The sequence below is a fragment of the Protopterus annectens genome, chromosome 4.part1 (assembly GCF_019279795.1).
Source record: "Protopterus annectens isolate FY-2018-M chromosome 4.part1, PAN1.0, whole genome shotgun sequence".
Lineage (NCBI taxonomy): Eukaryota > Metazoa > Chordata > Ceratodontiformes > Protopteridae > Protopterus > Protopterus annectens.
Genome location: NC_056734.1, coordinates 33,101,460 through 33,122,389, shown reverse-complemented (window position 1 = coordinate 33,122,389; position 20,930 = coordinate 33,101,460).

Sequence of the window (20,930 nt, the reverse complement as noted above, 5' to 3'; positions counted from 1 at the left end):
TGCACCACTCATCCTGTGTGGATACATAGCATACATGTGCTAAACCTGTGTCCACATTTATCTGCTAAAGACACAGACGCTCTAATCAGAAATGGATATCTATGTGACACACAGATACACATCCAGCCATGGTATGTATACCTGTGAGTGATGGTGCACAGGACATTGCAGAGCTTTTAATACTTGCACAGCAATGTTGTGTCCATGCACACATTGTGTTCCAGGGTGAGGCCAATCACTGAACAACAACACACACATGCATCAAAGCATTGTATACTGTTATTAGCAACGGCTGTCTACACCTGCACTGCATGCTGTTGAGCAACACACATCCTGCATGCTGACACATGTGATATAAGTGTTTGCCTTGTGATACTGTACCCCACCATCACCCGCTATTGAGTATATTCTGGATTGCTGGTGGTGTGTGTGTGTGTGTGTGTGTGTGTGTGTGTGTGTGTGTGTGTGTGTGTGTGTGTTTTATTGAGGAGTGCATTTGTGTGCATGTGTGCATGTGTGCATGTGTTCATGTGTGCATGTGTGCATGTTTTCATGTGTGCATGTGTTCATGTGTTCATCTGTGCATGTGTGCATGTCTGCATGTGTTCATGTGTGCATGTGTTCATGTGTGCCGACATCATGTACAGGTCATAAAGTGTGTTTCCTATCTTCCTCTCACAGGTGCTGACTTTGGGCTGGTTCACTGCAGCAGGGAAACTGATGTCACTGAGCAAAATAGTGATAATGATGATAGGTGTGCTGAGGCACAGGCATGTTTGCCAGGGTCTGTCGTTGGGCCACCAATCGACAGTACACAAGTGTCCACCCTATCCATGCACACAGTCATACTGCCAATACACCCATCACCAATGCCCTTAGATGAGGGACAGCATACAGTCGGCATTGGCCAGGACAGTGTGGTATCCATGGCACATGCATCCCGACACAGCAGCCATACCCAGATGTCTGGAAGGGTACCACATAGGCAGATGTCCAGGGGTTCTCGTCGGAGCACTGCTGCTCATCATGCCATTGGCAGATGTGCCACAGGTCTTACAACCTCACGCATGTTCCAGGCTGTCATGGAGGCACAGGCACGTATGGAAAAGTACACCAGACAGGGACTAAGGGCACAGAGGGCAGATACCACCGTAATTGACAGTATCTGTGACCTAGCAGGTGCCATCCGTAATTACACTGAGGTCACTAATATATGTTGGGGAGAGACATTAGATGTCATCTACAATGTCATGTCCATGTGTCAGGACAGTGCCGGATGGTTGTTGTCAACGTGGATGTATGCCAGCAACATCAGCAGCTGGCAGTCGCCATGGACATCCCTCAAGCCACAGCCACTCCCGTACTTCCAGTACCAGCCCAAGCAATGTTGAGGTGGGCTGTCCATAGAACGTCCTAGAAGACCACATGCACGTGGCTCTGGACAGTCCCAGCAGGGACCTGGGTCCAGTGTGTGCATCCATCTACCTCTGGGGATAGTACCCAGTCTGGTTTAATACCTGATAGTGTCAGCAGCACCCCTGCCAGGCACAGGTACCATATCCATGGCCAGAGATGGTGATCTGTAAATTCTGGCAGGTAGTCTGTGGCTGTACCACAAATACCCGTACATGGCAGCCACAGGGTGGAACTGTGTGCATGCAGACCCACACACACATAAACCAGACACCTAGGGCTAACACATACCCACACACATTACATCAACATTGGCCCATAGCAGTACTCTTGCCCCCCCCCCCCACACACACACACAAACACACACACACATATGTCGATTGGATGGCTTACTGTAGGCCTCTGGCAAACCAACAACACACCCTGTGCATATGATGAAACCTGTGCCACCTCCTGTCATCTGTAACATTGATGCAGGAACAGGTTACCATGTTACTGATGCACAGGGTGACTTTATAGCAGTATAGCAATGTTAGCATGTTGTCAGCAGTAGAGTGTAATGATATGTTTGAAGGTGTAGCTGAGCAGGCATGATGCATTAAAGCTATGATTGTCATTGTAGTATTGTTTACACCAGTGTTAGTTCCAATAGTGTATTGTCCACCCACATGCCACTTGGCTGATGTGTGTATTATTGGCAGCATGTGTTAGAGAGTGGACAGTATGTGTGGGATGTGTGTAGCACAGATTTGCAGGTGTACATTTGTGAACATGGTGGAGGTGCACTGTCTGCATGTACGTGCATAGTGGACACATGGGCTGGGTGACATGCCCTGTATTACACAGTAACACTCCATAGTTTCTATTGGTGGCCAGTATGCATTGTACTACACACATTTCAGAACCTGACTACACATGTGTGTATGACATGGTTTGACACTGTGCTGTGGGTGATACTGTTACTATCTGTCATTGTTTTGCATTATGGTAGTATACATAACTTCAACAGCCTGACCATAACCAATCATTAGATGATGTCTTGACAACTGACACACAGATGTAGGACACCCAGCAACATTTGGATCCTTCAGGTACTATACTATGCCAGTAACCAGTGGTATTCAGCTGCACCCATTACTGAGACCACTCCTGTTTGGCATATAGCTCTCTTAGGTACAAGCAATCACAGTAGGGATATGTCTGTCCACGTCTGGTAATGCATACTGTGGCCTATAATGCATTCTCCAGATGACACACACACATCCTCCACAAGGGTATCATACAGACAGATACCTGTTGTCAAACCCATGCTGTAAAGCTATAAGCCAAACGAAGCATAGTCATCCACCTTTACAGAACATAGTATCCCCACAGTACCACATAGGTAGTAGCCACCAACATGATGAACAGGTACTGATGCATACATTCAACCTAGTGTTACGTCATCTCTCCTTTGATAATCACATTTCGTAAGGTATTTTGAAATCCCTCGGTGGATCACATAAGCAATAAGGAGTCTGCATGCATATCCACAAAGGTTGTTGTACACCTATAATGAATAGTCATCATTGGCAGACTTTGCTTCGTTTGAATAGGTCTGGCATATACCTCGGCCATATACCCTCACTCACACAATTCAATAAAAACCGTAATGAGTGTGTGTGATATGTATGACCTAGGCCAGGGATCACTGCAGTGGCTGGCCTTGTCAGAAGCATACAGATGTGACCTAAGGTCTTGGAAGCAGCAGCACAGTCTGGCAAAGATGATAGCTGTGTTCTTGGAGAAAGCAGGGTTCCCACACATGCAATAATTGAGGTAACATGTACGTATATGTATTTGCCACACAGCTAGCTCACATGTGCAATGCATACTGGTATGTCATACAGTAGTAAAAGCAAAACAGACAACACATTGACCAACAGTGTCACACACATACCAAGTGCAGGATTCAAACCCCTACCTAACTACTTCATGATACTAAAGGAATACGCATTAACACGATGTGCTATACACATTACTGGGAGGTCTTTTTTTCCAAAGGTATATTTGTAGGACGGTGACATCATCAGACTTGACAAAGATAAGTATACCACTTTTAAGGTGTGCTACTACTCTCCAAAAAGGTTGCTCCTCTCAAAGGTGAGTACATGCAAACACACTTGTCAAGTGCAGGATTCAAACCCCTACCTGACTACTTTATGATACTACGGGAGTATGCATTTATACGATGTGCTATGCACATTACTGTGAATTCAGCTTTCCACAGATATATTTGTAGGATGGTAACATCATCAGACTATACAAAGTGGGTTACATTAGGTGACATTAGGTGGGCTACATAGAAGGAATTTCTAAACACTTTGGCCATGTGATCATCAAAGGGGAGTTTACTATCTACCTGTGTCCCCAGGGCCATAATGACTTTCTCCATACATACTGGATTACCACCTATGTGGTAATTTGTGTGCACATTGTTTTACCCAAAGGGGATGACTATGCATTCTTCAGCATTCAGCTTGAGGGCATTGTTTTGACACCAGGTATCAGTCTCTGTAAGACACTTCTGGAGGATGTCTGTGTCAGCCGTAGAGTCAATTATGGACCACAGTTAGCAGTCATCTGCAAACCTGTTCAGCCATACACCTCCCGTGCTTGCCTGTACCTCTGAGCAGTATCTACTGAACAGGTGGGGTCTCAGGACCAAGACCTGTGGGATGCCATTTGTGACTGGCTTAGAGTCGGACATGGCAGCCACAACTCTGAACATGTATGTTTGATCTGTGAGCCACTTGGCCACCCGTCCTGTGACATAGCTGTTAATGTTCAAGCTGGTACACTTGTTCATGATGACAGAGTGGGGAATGGTGTAGAAAGTCCTTAGTGAGGTCCAGGTGGGCTGTGTGGACTACTTTCACCTCCATCAATGTCCTTGGTAACTGTTTGAAATAAGTCAACTAGGTTTAGGAGCCAGGATCTGCCTTTAACATGGATAAGTTGTGTAGAGTCCAGTGTCTGGGGATCTCCAATGTCTCTGTTTATGGGTTCCATGACAATTTGCTCAATAGCTTTGTAGACCAGGCAGAGTAGACATATAGGGCAATGGTTTCCAGGTTCTGTTGTGGCACCCCCTTTGTGGAGCTGGATGACTGTTAGTGTATGCCATTCTTTGGGTACATAGCCTGTGGTAAGCTTGAGTCTGGACAGTGAATGTAGGTGAGGGTGTAGTTCATTTTGGGCCTAGTGTAAGACTCAGCCTGGGACACCATCCAGTCCCATTGATGCTGTGTTCTTAGCTTTGGAGAGGGCTGTCTTTACCTGTATGTCCATGACATCTGGGGCTCTGCATCCTTCTGTGATGGACACAGGCCCATTTGGGGGTGATGGGGGGAGTTTACACTGAACTTGTCCCCCTGGATGTGGGCAATGAAAGTTGGTTCAGTGTATTTCTTTCCATTTTTCAGCAGCTGACAGCATATTTGGAAGTTGACACCTACATGTCTGGTATAGCTACCAAAGGTGTTGTGGTTGTTATTCTTACATTCCTTAGCTATTTGTCTTTAGAAACTGTCCTTGGATTATTTTCTGAGCGATCATTGTTTATTCCTAATAATGATCAGTGATGCCTTTCCTTTAGTGAAGTTGGCTTTATCATGTGTTCGTTTCTTCCTTCTGTTGTCTGGCTTATTTATGGGCAACACTCACCTGATTGTTGTCTTATTTTTGGAGGAGTGCATCTTGGTTTTATTTGTGATGTCTCGTTCCATGCATCCCTGTAGATGCTCATAGGATGCACTTGTAAATGATTCGGCAGGTTGTATACTATTATCCTATAGCAAGAGGTCTTTGGAATGTTCCACTTTGGTCTTGGGAAGTGTGCAGTTTGCTTTTGAAAATGTCTTCACAGTGGTTTCATTGACTGGGTGGGGGGGGGGTGGGATGTAGATGTCCATTGTGATTACTTTATGATCTGATATTACCAGCGAGGGGTTTATCTCTGTTGTGGAACACTGGTACCCCATGATGGTGATGATCATGTCCAGTATGTTGTCACCTCTAGTGGGCATGGTGACCAGCTGTTCCAGGGTGTTAGAGTTTTTAAACTGTAGGAAACATTGGGCAAAGGGCGTTGTAGACGAGTAATTCTCCCACTCAATGTTTGGGTAGTTGTAATCTCCTCATATAATGGTGATTGATAGGACCTTTATATTTTCCACTGTTCTCAGGAATACTGAGTGAGGTTCCTGAGACAAGGTACGTGATCTGTAGCAGGCTAAAATCTGATGAGCAGCTTTGCCCAATGTTTGTTGCACTTGCATGGTCTCCAAGGCCTCATGCTGTGCCACTAACCTGAAGGTGTGGGTATGTGGGTATCCATAAGGTAAATGGGTACACCTCTTCCTTTTGTATTTCACTCGGTCAGAGGGATTGTTAGTGTTTTCCGTGAAGCATGTCCAACAGCTCTGTGTTTGACATAGCTTTGTATGTTAGACAGTGAACACCTCTGAGTAGGCGATATGCAAGGGAGTACGGATGGAGCATTTTGAGATGGTCTGTGTATGGCATGTATTTCAGGCTGCTAATGCTCTTTGTGAGGTATTGCTGCAGGCTTTCCAGTTGTTGTAGTTGTCTTGTGAGGTACATAGAAAAAGTTGTGTTGTACTCTTATTATAGTTCTAGTGAGTGATGAATAGGGGGTAACAATGTCCTCTTCTATTCTGCATGAGACACGTTTTGTGATGAGGTGTGCCACATAGGAGGGTTTCCTAACTACTGTGGGAATGTGATTATCACAGTTGTGTCCACTGTCCACCTGTGACCCAAGGTCTCTTGTCACACTTTCAGTGTGAAGTATACTGCCACCTATGTTGTAGTTCTTGGCTACAGAGTTTTTAACAAAGGGGATGACAATGCACCTTTTGGCATTGAGCTAGAGCCCATGGCTTTGACAACAGCCATCTGTTTCAGTGAGGCCATTTTGTAGGATGTCCACATCTTTAGTGTTTACAATTATGGCTCTATGTTTGCAGTCCTCTGGAAACTTCAGTAGCCACAGACCTTCCATGTTAAAGTTTACTTCAGGGAAGTAGATACTACACAGCCTGGGAAGTTATCTGATCCCATGGCTGTTGTGATACTGGCTTTGGAGAGTGTTATTTACCTGTGCAGCCGTGATGACAGCAATTTTGCAGTCTTCCATTATAGAGATGTGCTCTTTCATGAGTGAGAGGGGGGTAAAGTTAACACTGATCCTATCTGCCAGGATGTTGGCAATATAAGTTGGGTCTGTATATTTAGTGCCATTGAGCTGTAACTCAGAACAGATCTGAGAGTAGCCATGACATGGACCTATCTGTTGGGCAGAGATCTCCTGAGTAGACAGTATGCAACAGAGTATAGATTGGGTTACATTCAGTCTTGTTGCATGGGGCAACTATTTGAGGCCAGTAATCCTCTTGTTAAGGTACTTCAGTGGTCTTTCTGGCTGCTGAATGTGCCAGTCAGATTCATCGCAAGTGTGTTGTGGTACTCTGATGGGTCTGATGACTGCTGAGTAGTGGGAACCTCCTTTGACCTACATGCACAGACCTTGGCAGTTTGTGTGAACACATAGCATGATTTTTTGACCACTTTGTGAATGTGTTTCTGGAAGTAGAGATGACTATCCACATTTGTCCATAAATCCCTTATTATCTCATCCATATTTAGCCTAAGTGTGTGAGCATGCCCAGTATGACCTTTCAGTATGTTGCTGCCTGACATTTGCTTCGTTTCTTTAAGTGTGTGAGCATGTCCAGTATGACTTTTCAGTGTGATGCTGAATGAAATCCACTACATTTGTTGGAGTGTGTGGGCACGCCCAGTATAGACATTTATACTATATGTGTATGGAAAATCAAGTTGTATTTTTACAGCAGGGCTCACCTTTGTGTCATAGATCAACAGGGATCATGCTGTGCCTGCAGGACTTCCATGAGACACTTTGCATAGACGTATCAACATTTCTACATACAGGGGGGAAAGCTATTCTTTGTACATTTTTACCCGGGGGCACACCTGATTGTTACTGTGGGTGTACATAGGATGACGGTTTCACCTGACACTTACACACATTTGCTATGCCTACACTGCTATGTACGATACACCATTTCAGTCTGTACTGTTGCCTATCGTACTGGCTTGAGACATACTACTGTGCTACAGATCCTAGCGTCCATTGTCACGTATATGAGATTGCGACTTCATAGCCTACACAACCCACATCACACCACCTGGCCTGATGTTATCTGTCTGCATAGGCCTGTGGGGGACGTTACTCATTTGCATCTTTAGGGGCATGATACAGCATTTCTTTGTGTTTGCATTAGTGTACAATTGTCCTGCTGTGTCTGTGCCACTGAAATGCTATCATGGCTTAGTGGTTCAGTACTGTGACTATAGTGCACAGTATCCTGGGTTTGAGCCTTATCACTCCTTTTTATTTTCATGCTGGGCAGACCAAACTGCTTAAGGAACAGTAAAGCAAATATGAGCATGTTTACCTGACTTTGCTCAACTTTGCATGACTTTGCCCGACCTTGCCCAACATTGCGCTAGTTAACACGAGCAATTTTGTTTACATATACTAAATATTGGTAAATGCTGCTTAGCACTATTTTATATTGCTTAAAACATAGCAATCATGCCCCAGGTGGTGCTGCAGGGCTGCCTATGTCAGATGCACATACTACACTCCCTATACATGTTTGGAAACAGGTAGTGTCGAAGTAGGCATCCCTTTTATTTTATGTTCGAGTTAGAGAGAGGTATCATTTCCAGGGTTCCTACTGAGCCAGTGTATGTGCTATGCATTGTCTCTTTGCCAAGGCCAAGGCATACTGGTCACGCCTCCTTCTGCCTACTGGGGCAGGCTCAGGTTGTTCCTCCTCCGAGTCACGCTGCGCCTGTGCAGGCCTTGGCAATGGTGGGGGGCTGTTTGGCCCAACCCCATGCTGTTCCTGCTGCAGCTGTTTTCGCAGGATCATATTGTGTAGCATGGCACATACCTTGACAATTTGGGTACATGTAGTTGGTGAGTACTGCAATGCTCCAGCAGATATGTCCAGGCACGCTAACCGTGACTTGAGCATCCCAAACACATGCTCAATTACATTTCATGTTTGTGCGTGTGCCTCATTATGGAGTTCTTGTTCAGGTGTGTGTGCATTTCTGATGGCTGTCATCAGCCATGGCTCCACTGCGTATCCAGCATCCCCCACTAGGTGACCATAAGGGATGACCCCATTGGCAAATGTCTGGTACAGCTGCGTCAGATGCCAGATATGGGAATCGTGGTAGCTTCCAGGGCAGCCAGCACACCCATTCAGTATTATGCCCTGGGCATCACACACAACCTGGCAGTTGATGGACTGGAAGCCCTTGCAGTTGATGTAGGCCCTACCCCGCTTACCAGCTGGTGCTTTGATGTGCATGTGCGTGCAGTCAGTTGCACCCACTACCTCAGGGAATTACACTATTTGCTGGAAGAGACGCATATTGCTGGCCAATACATCACGGGAATTGGGGAAATATACATGATCACCGACATGTGCTGACATGGCATTCAGGAACTGGTGCAGTACCCTGGATGCTGATGCCTGTGAAATCCCCATCATATCACCAGTTGGTCTCTGGAAGGTACCTGTTGCTATTATTCTTAGGCCAACACATACCTTTGTTTCCACTGGGATGGGTTCCCCTCTGTTAGTTCTGTGTGTGAGGCGTGGCCTGCACAGCTCAACAATTTGCTGCAGGAGCTCTCTGTCCATTCTATAGCGCTCCACTATCTCCAGCTCATGTAGCCCCTGGTAGGTTACCCTGGGTCTGTACACTCTTCTCCGTCTCCTCACTGTGTGTTGCTCAGCAGCATTCGCAATGGCACCACCCTCAGCATCTTGCACATGTTGCCTTATAATAGCAATGGCAGCCCCTAACATTTTTTGTCTCAGTTAAGCTTTTTAAGATTTCACTTCTCTTTGTATACTGCAGTGTTGCAGTGTTTCTGAGTAAAACGTGGGGGAATGTTGTTTGCAGAGTTTTAAGTTCTGGGCTGGGCTAGTGTACTTACTGTGTAATTGGCTGATTCTGATTTATTTCACCTGGCAGCTCTGCTAGTGCTCCTTGGTTAACTGCCTACTACTTCTTTTCTGTCCTTTTTCCTTTCTGTTTCCACAAGGGGCAGCGCCATGCAAACAAGCGCAAACACATGCACATGAGTGCAGACACGCGCACACAGCCTTACACAGGCTTACACAGACTTAGACAGACTTACACAGGCTTACACGGGTGCACACACGTGCACACAGGCTTAGACAGGTTTACAGGCACGCACACGCACACACATAGTGTAAGCATCTTTGCAAGAAACTTTAGTGATAGCCATGGTGTACACCTTCAGTTTCTGGGTTTCAGTTCAGATAACTTTAGACACACCTCTTCCAGTCCTGAATAACTCACAGCAAACACATGCCACTCTGCTCCAATAAGCTTACAGTCTTTGATACATACATACCCCCTCATGGTGTCACCTATCTTCTACTGTGTTACTCTCCTAATCCTACTCTTACACTCTAGGGACATGGTTCACATGGCAGGAAAAAATTGGGTTTCACTATCCTTATACTGATTTGCATAGGATTGCCTACTAATGCTTGGTTACATCTCTCAGACTGAGCTTCCCCCCTTAGCAACCACTACTCAGTAGCCATGTTGTCTTGAGCCTGCCCATTCACCTGCATGGCAGATGGATATTTTTAATAAAAATGCCTATTTTTGGCTTTTATTTTTTTTTCTTGTTTTTAGAGCGCCGCACGTTTGCGTGGCGCTGTGCTATGCTTAAACGTCAGAGATCGGGGGAAAAAATATTTTTTATTATTTTGCAACACATATAAATACCAATAGCCTTATATTTGGCCATTGGCATGCTTCCTCAACTGGATTCATTCTTTATTTGGAGCTGTCATAGCTCCGTTTTGCTATTTGAAGAACGGTACTCAGTTACCAACAGAGTGCATTTCTGCAAATAACACTACTCTTACTTTTTTTCTAATTTTTTTCACATACTAGTTTCCATTTGGAAGTATATTCTCTGTTTAACAATAGGGAAACTGTTTTTAAAGCTGACAATTGTATATATCCTAAATCTAGTAAGCCTATTCCACCTTCTTACCATTTGTCAAAATGATGTCTTAGGGCAACTCTAGTTTTTTTAGGGTACCATAAGAATTTCATTATTAACCCTTCAAATTGTTTTAAATATGATTTAGGTGGAGGTAACGAGCAAGCTTGCATAAAATGCAGAATTTTGGGGAATATAATAATTTTAATTATATATAGTCTTCCCCCATGGTGAAAAAATAGCTTATTCCATTTTTGTATGAGTTATTTGATATTATCCAAAATCTCTTTATAGTTTAGTCGCACTGTTGTATGTATTTCATTTGCAATTTTAACTCCTAAGTATTCGGTTGCAGCATTTCTAGATAGATATTTATGATACTTTTTTAATGCTTCTTTGTTCATATTTATTAGTAACATATTGGTTTTATTTTCATTAAATGATAGTTCAGAAATCTTCTTAAATGGTTTTGTTGCTTTCCATAGTTCTTTTAGTGTATTATTACCTTCTTTTAAAGTCAATAATATGTCATCTGCAAATAGTTGAATCTTTAACATTGAGGGCAGTATCTAGCTGAATTCCTTGAATGTTTGGGTTTGCACGTATGAAATTTGCTAATTTTATTTATTTTATTTTACATTTGCTAACTGGGAAAGTCCGACTGGACACAGGTCCATTTTCAGCAGAGGCTCGGGGAGATAAGCTCCAAACAACACATGCATAGAATAACAGGAAATTACAAGGAACATTTGTTTCATGTTATGAGAGTTTTCATTGCACACACACAAGGAGATGATACATACAGTATGGAATACATTAAATTAACAGTTCATACAAAAGTCAAACATTGAGGTATAAAGTATCAAAAGACATCTATTTCAAATGACCTAAAAAGAGGCAGTATTACCTATTCATGAAACAGACTGTCTGAGAGTAGTTGGGGTACAGAGGAGTTACCTTTTTAAGGGTTAGCCTGGTGAATGGCAGGAGCATAGCCAATTATTCTGAAAATGTTTTTTCAGGAGATTTTTAAACTGAGTAGTGGAGGTGGTAGAGGTTGTATGGCTTGGTAGGGTGTTCCATTTTTTTTCAATGGTGCTGGCAAAAAGGGATTTACCAACATCATTTCTATGCTTGATGACTTTTATGAGGTTTTGGTTGCTGGATCTAAGAGTTCTAGTGGGGATGTGTGGTTGTATTTGTTCCTGGGAAAGTAGTAGAGTTTGTGAGCAGTAGATAGTTGGTTGAGTAGTAGCATATGAGGTAGCTCCAACCAGTTGACTTGCTTAGGTGACAGACGGTGATGGGACCTATAAGGGGATTCGGTAGCAAATTTAGCAATTTTGTTGTAACAAGATTCCATTTTATTTAGGTCGGTTTGCCAGAAATTAGTTAAGATGGGAGAGGCGTATAAGAGAATGGATAGGAAATGGGTCCTTGCAATGGCTGCTTTGGTGTTATTGGTCATAAAGTTTTTATTCTTATGAAGAAGTCCAAGTTTTTTGTTAACCTTCTTGATGGTTTGAGCAATGTGGATGTCGAATTTAAGATTGTTGTCAATTTCAACCTAGCAGTTTTGTATGTGCGGTAGGGTTGATTTGAGAGTTGTCTGGATTTGATGGAGAAGCTATCACTTAGGGGTGGTGATTTTCCTGGGCCAAATATAATAAGTTTGTTTTTTTGGGGATTGAGAAGAAGTTTGAACTAGGTTTGTACAGACATGTGTGTTGGAAAGATATTTTATAATGTACTGAGCTTAAAATGGATCCACAGTGTGCCCTACTGGAAAAGAACAGAAATGTACATGCATTATTGTAACTGTGTAGATTTATATATGCTAACAGTGGAAAGTGGGATACAGGAGATTAACCCCAGCCTAGTAAATTTCAGAAAATCAGCTGAAATTAAATTACTTTATGAAAGCAATGAGATACAATGTCTAAAACTAGGGAACTTTCTCTATTGACTTGGAAGTGTTTTATTGTATTATGACTTCCAGCATCTATCAAAGATCTGAGGAAAAGCCCTTGTTTATGTATTTTTCACAAGAAGATGCTAAATACTGCCAGATTTGAGCAGTGGGGGGTTTATCTGGGGTAGAGTCAGATGACAAGCAATGATGTCATTCTGCAAGCTATCCCAGCAGTAATATTTGAGATATTAATTTAAGAAGTCTCTGAGAGTGAGACACAGCATTCTGCATTCTATCATGGACCTGACAACATCAAGATCCACTCACCACATCTGCCATACTATGATGAAGTTAACTAGGATATAGTAATTCTCTTAGATTTAGTCAGGAATATAGTGAAGAATAGTTTAGATGTTTTCTTCATTTATTTGAAGCTACCCTGCAATGTTGTTTTATTTATTTTTATTTATTTATTTATTTACAGTTGTTTAGCAGGTAGTGTCCAACTGGGCTATTGGCCCATTTTCAGTGGATACCGGGGTAGAAAAGCTCCATACACAAACAATACAGAACAGAACAAAAGAAAAGAAAAATCCACATTACTACATTAACAGAAATCTACATTACTACATTAACAAAAACATATTTATTATTTATTTATTTTATTTTACATTTGTCTACCAGTATAGTCCAACTGGATACATGTTCATTTTCCGGAGTGGCCTGGGGAGAAAAGCTCCAAAAAGACAGTCAAAAAAACTGTTACAGTTTTACAGTGTTGTTGTTGTGTCTTTCGGCTTTTCCCAATTAAAGGAATTGCTCCGAAGCTAAAACGCAAACAAACACCAATCACAACCAATGTGTCACATAGTTCACAACACCAGTGTGCCACCCAGCAACAGCCCCTAAAGCAAGACAATGTACCTAACACTTTAGTCATAGGTGACTCTATAGTCCGGCACACTGATGTCCCTCTCACCAGGTTGAATAAAGAGAAAATTACAGTCAGCTGCCTAACGGGTGCCAGGATCCGCCACATAACGCATGCACTCAAGTCACTCCACAACAAGTACAAATATGACTCTGTCATTGTCCATGTTGGAGTGAATGACTTGAGACATACCTCCCTGGACTACATGAAAAGAGACATGGAAGAGCTCTCGGATCATGTGGCCCAGGCAGGTATGACCCTAGGCCTGAGTAGCATCCTGCCTTCACCCAGAATGATACCACAATATAAGGATAAAATGATTGACTTCAACAATTGGCTAAGCTTATGGTGTCATTCAAAGGGGATCCAGTATCTGTCTGCCTAGGACGACATGATTGACAGACCACGATGCTTTGCCAGAGATGGTCTGCACCTGTCGCCCCTGGGATTCAGGTTACTGGCAAAGGCTTTGCCACCCCTATAGTGCCTTTTTTAGGCAAACTTCAAAGGACAAAACCACTACCGTAACAGGTACAAGCATGTAAAATCTGAAGGTAATGCTACTCAGTGCTAGAAGTCTAAACCTCAAAATGCACTCTCTCCAGGCACTCCTAAAAATGGAGAACATCGATATCTGTGCAGTAACTGAGACCTGGTTCAAGGCTCCAGAGAGCACCCCTGCAATACCAGGCTACAACTCTTACCACACTTTTCGGCCACCAAACCAGGACCGAAACACTAAAGGTGGAGGAGAGTCAATATTCACCAAGGATATTCACACCACCAGGCTAGTTGGCCAACACAATGTGTCTGAAATTTTCCAAGTGCAACTAACACTAGGTAAGACTGCAATCCAAATCGTAGCTTGCTACAGATCCCACCATACCCCAAGATTCTCACTGCACCTTTCTAAACATACTGGAAAATATTAAGATAGAACCAAACACCCTAATACTGGGTGATTTTAACTACCCTGCCATTAACTGGGAAAACTACTCATGTCCCAACACCTTAACAGTTCTTGGAATTCATAAATTCCAACGCCTGGATCAGCTAATCCATAGTCCCACCAGGGCTCCAATATCCTAGACCTGGTCATTACCAACATGGGAAATCAATGCCCCATACCTATGGTCACCCCTCGTTAGTCAGGTCTGACCATAAGCTAATCACCCTAACATCCACATCCCACCCCCCCCATTAAAGAAACCACCATAAAAACTTCTCCAAAGCCAACTTCATGCTACTCAAGTCAGAAGTGACAAACTTCATGACACCCATGCAGACGGAACTGAAAGTTCAACTGCTGAATCCTACACTAAGGCACTGTACAAGCACATCCACTCATGCATGAATCGTGCCATCCCAAATAGAACCAAAATGCTCTCATCCAAAAAAAGGAAGCCAATCTGGTGGTCCCCTGCCATAAACAAACTTTACAACAAAAGGAAGAAACTTTTGCAGAAAAGATGAAAATCCCAGGATGCAAAAAACTCCCTTACTAGCCTCAGTAAGAAACTGAGATGCCTCATAAAATCCTCCAAAGCTAGTTACGAAAATAAAATTGACAAAGATTCCAAAGACGTAACCACAAAGCATTCTATAACTATGTCAAGAATCTAAATGGCAATGCTCAGATCTGCTCTGAGCTAAAACAGAATGGCATTAAATATACTGATCCCAAGGATATTGCCAATATCCTGGCAGATCGATTCAGTGCCAACTTCACCCCCCTGTCTCCCCCTAAATGGCCCATGTCAATACCGGAAGATTGCCAAATTCCAGTAATAAATGCCACACAGGTACAAAACACACTCTCTAAAGCCAAGAATACAGCATCCATGGGACCAGATGACATCCCGGGCTGTGTACTACATGAACTACAATATGAACTGGTACCTCACCTAAGTGTCGTGTTTAATCATAGCCTCACCTCAGGTTTCGTGCCCACTGAGTGGCGCAGAGCTACAGTTATCCCAATCCACAAGGGAGGATCCACCTTGGATCCCGGAAACTACCATCCCATCAGTCTGACAAGCCTTATCTGCAAGGCCATGGAGCGTATTATCATGGAACTTATAAGCAAAGACATTGGCAACCTTCAAACACTGGACCCCACCCAGTTTGGGTTTGTGAAGGGCCGATCTTGTCTCCTGAACCTGATTGACTTCTTTGAATCAGTCTCCAGAGCCATGGACAAGGGTAAGGTGGTCCACACAGCCTATCTAGACCTTGCCAAGGCCTTTGACACCACCCCCCACTCTGGAATCATAGATAAACTTACTAAGTTGGGCATTAATCCCTATGTCACCCAATGGGTTGCTAAATGGCTTACTGATAGAACCCACACTGTAAAAGTAGCCAACTCCAAATCCAGCTCCAGACAAGTGACAAGTGGAGTACCTCAGGGTTCAGTCCTGGGGCGCTCTTGTTTGGCATCTACTTCTCTGAAGTACAGGTCAACACTAAGGGACTCTGGCTAACAAAGTTTGCAGATGACTTCAAACTGGGAGCCATTATTGAATCCCCAAATGATGTGGATACTCTACAAAAGGGCCTTACAGAAACAGATGCTTTGTGCCAGAGCCATGGGCTCAAGCTCAATGCCAAGAAATGTATTGTTATCCCCTTTGGGAAAAAACATGTATCCATGAATTACCATATAGGTGGCAGTACACTAAACACAGAAAGTGTGATAAGAGACTTAGGGACACAGGTGGACAGTGGTCTCACCTTCAATAACCACATCGCCACAACAGTCAGGAAATCCTTCTATGTGGCACACCTCATCACATAGGGCTTTTCATCCAGAAAAAAGGAGGTCATTGTCCCACTGTACTCATCCCTCATTAGACCCATTATAGAATACAATGCCCCATTTGGTATGCACCTCTCAAGACATCTGCAACAACTGGAAAGGCCTCAGAAATACCTCACTAAAAGAATCACAGGCCTAAAGCAGATGCCCTACGCTGACCGCCTTAAAAAACTCCAGCTATACTCTGTCACATATCGTCTACTCAGAGGCGATCTCTGCTTAACATACAAGGCCATGTCAAACCCAGAGCTGTTGGACATGCTACACTTAAAGAAATCCCAATCCCTCAGAGCTACACGCCAGGGATCTAAACCTTGTCATCACAATAAACAAAACATGCTGGAGGGATAGGTTCCTGACCCAGAGACTCCCCAGACTCTGGAATAGATTGCCCATACATGTCAAGCAGAGTGCCTCTTTGGACGTCTTCAAGAGGAACCTTGACAATTGGATGGGAGAAAGGAAATTCACCCCAGGGATCACGTCAGTCGCCCTGATAGACAGGGGTCCAGGAAAGTAAATAATGTGGGAAGAAATAGCCAGGGAATTGTTATGGCTAGGCTTGTATAGGCCCTAGGGCTGATAGCCTAGTACCAACCTATGAACCTATGAACCTATTAGGGGTCGCCACAGTGGAACTTCGGTCCACTAATGATTGGCAGTAGATTTTTATGTGCTGAGTTGACGGCCCTGAAGCACAACCTTCAACGAAGGTACGCCCATTCACGCATGTCTCCACACAGAAGACGCTTTAGCTAAGAATCGAACAGGACAACGTCTTACTGTGAGGCAACAATGCTACCGCAGCACCACCACCGCAGTCATTACATTACATATACAGTGTAAAACACAAAATAAAACACAAATAAAAGGATTTTTACACAGATGTAAACAAACACAAAAAGAGATACATAAACAAATTATTACATTTTTACACAAATGGAAAATTCTAGACAGTGTTTTTAAGAATTATAGGATATTGAATGCCTAGTAGGCTAACTTGGTAGTAGATCCAAGGAGATCATAGGATTTATAAGTTAAGAAACAATAAAGTGTAGGCAGAAGTTCTCCATGTGCAAACAAGTGATGGTTAGAGTTAGTATGGATTAGAACAAGGACATAGCCATCATTCTTTAAAGTACTGAATCAGACTTTCTTTAATTGAGGTAGAGAGACTTTAGATGTAAGATTAGCAGGAAGAGAATTCCAAGTTTTTCCAGTAGAGTTAGCAAATAGAGATTAATTGGCTCTGTTGTTGGATTTGAGAGTTTGAACTAGTAGTCTTTCAGATGAACAAAGTGCACTAAGGTTACTGTAGGGGGTGATGAGCTTTTTAAGTACGGGTGTATTATCTGATTGTTCTAGGATCTTGTGTGCAACTGTTATTTGGTTAACCTGAAGTAGGTTCAGCAGTTCAAGCCATCCTAGTAGATTTAGGTTATGACAGTGATGAGTTCTGTAGGTTACATCTGTAGCAAATCTAGCAATGTTATTGTAGCCGCTAGAAAGTTTATTAAGGTCAGTTTTGCTGAGGATTGTAAATAGAGAGGAAGTATAGGGGAGGGTGGATAGTAGATGTGTACAAGCAATTACAGTTCTGGCTAATGACGTGAGGAAGGGCGTGATCCTATATAGTGAGCCAAGTTTTTTATTAACTGTTTTAATAGTTTTATTGATATGCAGATCAATCTTAAGGTTATTATCTATTATAACTCCTAACAGTTTGGTTGAGGAATCTGAAGAAATAATGGTGCCGTTGTTGGATTTTAATGTAAAGGCTAGAGAGGGCAGACCTGTGAGTGGGGGAGAAAAGCAGCAATTTGGTTTTATTAGGATTTAACATGAGACGATGGTTAAGGAGCCAGTTTTCAACTGTGTTAAAAGTATTTTGGGATAGAATCTGCAACTCTGTAGGTGAAGTGTCGGATCATCCTAAAGTGGAGTCATCCGCATATTGAATGCATGTTGCATTTGGGATGACTTATACAAATCACTGATGAAAATGGAGACTTGGGGTACTCTGTGGGTGATGGGTAAAAGGGTGGATAGTTTTCTCTGCCATAGGACAGCCTGTTGTCTACTACTGAGATATGATTAAAACCATTGGATGGCCTGGTCCTCCACGGAGATGGATTTCAAAGTGTTTATGAGTATTTGGTGGTTTACCATATCAAATTTACAATGAGTATTGAAATTTTACAAAGAAAATCATTCATTCATAATTTTCTTTGTAGAAAAACAGCTTTAAAAAGTGTACTCCATTTAACAGGATGAGTAATTATTAGCTGATTACAAGCAGTGAATCAGGTCTAGACTGCGAAGTATGCAACTTCGTTAAGGAACAAAAATATTATGCTTATGAAAATTAGAGAAAAAATAAAAAAGTACAGAACGTAAGCTGTGAGGATGCAATATGAGGACAGAAAAGCAGACAATAGGAACTGTAAATAGAGGAAAACGGTATAGCAGAGGTATAAAAGAGCATAAGGGAGAGTGGTTATCCAGGTGGAGAACAACAGCAGTGCCAGTTGCTTTTTAGATGTTCCTTTAATCTATTTTTAAATGATGAGAAACAAGGGGTGCATTGTAAGCTTCAGGGAAGAGCATTCCAGTACTTACCTACCTTGTGTGAGTAGAGGAAGTCACCATGGTAGTTATGTGACTGTGTTATCCTGAGTAATGGCCTACTGAAAGGTCTAAGGGGCCCTGTTGTTTACTTGTAGTTGGAGTAAGGTTGAGATTACAGGGCAGCTATGGGGATTGTGTGTGATGTTGTGGGCTAGAGTTAGTTGGTTTAAGGTTAACAAGTTAGGGAGTTCTAGCCAGTTTTAAATATTTCCTGTGATTTTGAACTCTGTCACTGTAAATATATATTTAGTATTGTCTTGTTATTTTAGTATTTATTATTAAATATATTTAAACCTTTCATTGTGGCTGATCTGTGTAGAGATACTTAAGTTCTGAGCGTACTTGCATATTTATTTGGTGACATTGTGGGCAACTCCTAATACCCATGCTCTTGGTCAAACAACCATTTGTATTGATAGTAATATTACACAGTAAGATTGGACACTTTGTTAAGAGCATTAATGTAGCTGATAAAGAGTGAATGGTGTCACTAGTAACTACCTTATAGTCTGGGCAGAAGGGGGCATAGTTAGTAAACCTGTGCCAACCTTTCCCAGTTGTGTGTGTGTGTGTGTGTGTGTGTGTGTGTGTGTGTGTGTGTGTGTGTGTGTGTGTGTGTGTAAATCAAACCTCAAAGAGTGTGTGTGTGCCAGCTATTTGGGCAGGGACATGAAGCACTAGTTGGAGAGAGATTGCTTGAGGTTTTAGTTTGGTCACTCAGCTGAGCTCTCATCTCTATAGCTGTGCCAGTGGTGAGTCTTATTGGGAATCTGAAGAAAGGAGGGAGAAATCAGCCCTGGACTGATAGCACTTGATGCAGAGAGCTGCATATTGAAATACTGTGTCTGTACTTGTCATCCTCCCAACGTATGTCCCCCACTGTTGCCAGTGGTAAGGATTGCGACTCCTTGATTACCGGTCAAGTGGTTGGGTGTCACGTTTATTGCTTGGCAGTAGCAGGATCACCACATCACTTACTGGAATTCAGTGGTATGGATATTGAACTCCTGCAGCCCGTAAACAGTGGTCACTAAAGAAGGTGTTTGTACTCTCAAGCAGCCACACAGTGGACATTCAGAGTTTCATATTACAATAGTTTTATTTATTTTTTGTTAGCTTAGTTAGTCAGGGAGAGCAGGCAAAGACGTCAGTAGAGGAGTATGGCAAGGTGAGAAGGAGCCAGTTGGCTGAGATGTGCCAAGACAAAGGACTGGTGCATGCCAACCTGACTAAAGTAGAAATTATTGCAGCCTTAGCTCCAGCTACATCACAAACCAGTAACCAGAACACCCAGACTGGCCTTGGGAATGTACAGCTCTGAGAAAATGAACAGTTCAACCTTTCCACAGAGAACTTAAACATCCATCTGGAGTTAAAGAGACTTGAGCTGGAGGCAAAACAGTTGGAAATAGTATCAGCAGAGAGACTGAGACATCTGGAAGCTGAAGAAAATGAGAGGCAGAGGAACATGAAAAGGAGATGCTGACTCTTCACCAGGGTCATGGAGGTAATGGGAAAGGGAGTAACCAAACCCCAGAAGCAACAAATCTCCATAACGTTTTTCCACACTTTACTGAGGGTGATAATTTTGATAGTTTTATTCATATTCTTGAAAATGTATGTAAACAGTATAATGCTGACCAAAGGCTCTGGGTACGGTTCCTGACCCCCTTACTCCAGGGTAAAGCTGTAACTGCTATTGCTAAATTATCTGGTACTGATTGCTTAAATTATAATACTGTTAAAAATTGTTTATTAAAGTGTTTTAAGATAACACCTGAAGCTTATAGGAAAATGTTTCATGAGCGCAGATGCAAGGCCGATGAAAGTGTGTGCGACTATATTCCTGAGTTAAGTACTTATTTTCATAGGTGGGTCAGTTGGTGTCAGGTCACCACTTTTGAAGGATTGTCAGAACTTTTGGTGAGGGAACAAGCCTTTAGCACTTTGCCTGGAGGCATGAGAATCTGGTTAGCAGATAGAAAATGTAATACTGCAGTTGAGTTGGGGGAAAAAGGGAGACCTATACCTAGCAAACAGGGCATCACTGCACAGAAAACAGATACCCAGT